This window comes from Fomitiporia mediterranea (genome assembly GCF_000271605.1).
Source record: "Fomitiporia mediterranea MF3/22 unplaced genomic scaffold FOMMEscaffold_13, whole genome shotgun sequence".
In the NCBI taxonomy this organism is placed as follows: Eukaryota; Fungi; Basidiomycota; class Agaricomycetes; order Hymenochaetales; family Hymenochaetaceae; genus Fomitiporia; species Fomitiporia mediterranea.
This window is the reverse complement of record NW_006760398.1, coordinates 233,248-236,734: the sequence shown is the minus strand read 5'-3', so window position 1 is coordinate 236,734 and position 3,487 is coordinate 233,248.

Genomic DNA, 3,487 nt, shown 5'->3' with positions numbered 1-3,487 from the left:
TAGTGTTGTAACCCTAAGACTCAGGTAGCTTACTAATCAGGTCTACTGAGACTTCTTCCTAAGAGTGATCCAGGATCTGATACAGATGTAGAGGAGCCCAAACCCTTGTCTGGTGAGCCTTAGTCTGTTAGCATGTATTGTAACCAGTCACATACTTCAGGATTTCCCTCTACATTCTGGGCCACTAGTAGTTCTGAGTGATGAGTTCCTGTGTTTTGTGTTAGCCTGGATGTCCTACAGTCAGATTGTTGTGATGAGCCCAGACAATGTCCTCCTACAGTTTCTGATCCTTCAGAACATACAGTCAGCCTTCCTAGTAAACCTGTCCATCCTTATCCTCCTCCTAATCCCTAGCCTGTTTCTCTAGTTGCTTCACTATAACCTAGTCCTACATGTGTCTTAGAGCTTACTGTATGTAGGTGACAAAGTCAACATCCTTGGATTTGAGTCAGATCTCTTGGATTGTCTCAGACACAAAACAGGAATTGTCTAGGAGAACAAGATTTTTGTTATCATTCTCCCCCCTTTCATAACCTGCTTGTCTCAAGAGTAAATCAGCTTTTGTCATTTGTGTTCCAGGTTTGTGGGTCAGTACAAAGTCAAAGTCCTACAGTTCTAACATCCAGCAGGCTTAGTGGTAGTTGAGCTTCTGAGGTGTCTAGAAGTACTAGAGATTAAGGTGATCACTCTAAATCTCAAACTTCTGTACAGTACTGAGGAGATATTAATGCTACTCCTCTAAGGAACAGACAATTGTAAGGAGTTCCTTGTCATAGATAGGGTAGTTCTGTTCTGTTACAGAGAGGGATTCTGATTGGAACACTATTGGACACTACTTTCTGTCAATGAACTAGGACAGTACTGCTCCATTTGCAAAGTCAGAAGAGTCAGCTTTGACTCAGAACTTGTCTACAACTGTCAGAACTACTAATACAGGCTTGCTAGTGATGGCCTGCTTGAGGGACTCAAACACAGACTGTTACTGATCATTCTATTGCCAAGGAACATCCTTGCTAGTGAGATTGTGAAGGGGCTGAGCAATAGTACTGAAGCCTTGAATAAAGTATTAGTAGTAGTTTGTAAACCTAAGGAATGCTTGGACCTGTTTCAGGTTCTAAGGTTGTAGCCAGTTCCAAACTGTAGTCACCTTTGCCAGATCCATACAGACCTCTCCTCCACTAATCACAAAGCCTAGATAATCTACTGACTCCTGTGCAAAAGAGTACTTTGCTTCTCAGAGGAACAGTTTATTATCTTAGAGCCATTATAGAACTGCTCAGATCAGTCAGTAATAGTGCTCAACTGTCTGGGTGAAGATCAGAATGTTGTCCAGATACACACTAATGTGCTCTGAGTCAATCAGATCTGTAAGGATGTGATTCATGAATGACTAGAATGTTGCAGGCAAGTTGGTTAGTCTGAAGAACATTACAGTCAGTTTGTACAATCTACAATTGGTTCAGAATGCAGTCTTCCACTCATCTCTGTCTCAGATCCAAATATTATTGTATCCCTATCAAATGTCCAACTTAGTGAAAACCCTAGATGTATGTGTCTTATCAATGAGCTCCTGAATCAGAGGGAGCAGGTACTTGTTTTTGACAGTACCCTTATTAAGACAATAATAATCCTAGACTGGGTAGAGCTTCCCATCTTTCTTTTTGACAAAGAAGAAAGGGGAGGCTATAGAGGACTTTAAGGGTTGGATCCAGCCATTCTGAAGATTTTCCCAAAGGAACTTGTTGAGCACCTCCTGCTTGTCTCTGTTGAGTAGGTAGACCTTACAATCCTTAGGTTAGAAACCCTTAGTCAATTCAATTACATAGTCTTAGGGACAGTGTTCAGGAAGCTGGTCAAATTCCTTTTCACTAAAGACTTTGGAGAACTCTCAGACAAAATCTGGCAGACTGAGTCTGTGTGTATTCTAGAGTAGAGTTGTTCTAAGAGGGTTCCAGACTGGTTCTGTCTCAGACATCCTTTGGATTGACTCTATTCTGCCTTGACTAGAATATGTATCCACATATCTATCCTAGTCAAAGAAGAACAACTAGTCACCTTCATCAGAACTGTCAGTAACATTGGAAGCATCTGTATCTACTTAGAACAGTAGTACAAGGTAGTTGTAAGACTCAGGACACTGATTGAACACAAGTGTCTACTCTAACCAGTCAATAGTAGGGTTGTGAGCCTTGAGCCATTCAAATCTAATGAAGACATCTGTCTTTCTAAGGTTAGTAACTCTGAACTCAATACTTTCCTCATAATCCTGAATGGTCATCTGTAGTTGGACAAACTCAGTAATCTGACTATTCTGGTTTAGGGTTCTGTCCACATTGTATACTAGGATTGGAAGAGGAACACATTGAGTAGGGAGGTAGTGTTCCTACACAAAGGCCTTATTGATACACAAACCAGTACATTTACTGTCTACTAGAACTGTTGTTCAGATCTGGGGGGATTCTAAGAAGGGAGCCAAGAGGACAGGGACCTAGAGCTAGTGTCTAGAATGTTCTTAGATGAACTACTACTTGTTCTGAAGGGAATGTACAGCTTGTACAGCCTTGTTGTCCAAGAGGGTAAGTATATACACTAACATTTCCTTATTAACCTCTCTCTTTCAACAAGGACAGACCTATGTCCTCAGCTGTAAACTCAGCTAAGGCTATCCCTGCTTGATACTACAGACAAACTACTGAGTAGTGAACAGGGCTGGGTAATGTTCTGAATGTTCTAAGATCTTAGAATGTGGAAGTAGTAGGTCAGATTGTGTGAATTTAGACTTGGATAAAGTGTAAAGAGAAGAATCAAAAGAATCAGAAGAAATAGGAGAACTATCTACTTTTGTTTTCGACTTTTTTCTTTCTAATAAATAATTTTGTTGATTTATTTTTTCTACTTTTTCTGCTTTTTCTACTTTTCTTACTTTATTTACTTCTAATCCTACAGTGTCCATTGAATTAAAAGTGGCTATTAAAAAATCTGAGTCATAGCTCTTCAGTACTACATTCACTGTTGGGCCTCTACAAAATCCTAGAGTATGTAGTCAGGGTCTGAGAGTTCTGAGGTGACTTCCAGATTTGCAGAAAAGGCTTCTTACTACAAATCCTACTCATTACTCATCATTGCTCTAATAACCTGACAGATATACTGTTACTTCTGTAGACAGTCCTTAATTTGGTGCCCTGACTTTCTGTAGGCAAAGTATACTCCTTACTTTCAGGCTTCTCTAATGTTTATCAGAACAGATTGATTGCAAATTATGGGCAGATTGATCTGAGGGCTTGGAACTGTTGGAGCCAGACACATGTGTAAGTGTTCTACACAGACTTGACACATCCAAGCTGCAGCTTGGTCAAAGGAGATAGTGTGTGTCTTCCACTCAGTGTAGGTGACTAGTTCTAGTATCATTCTAAGAATCTTATTAACCAGTTCTAAGTGAAGAGCTTTTTCAAGCATTCTAATGAGGACATTATTAAACCCAAGTATG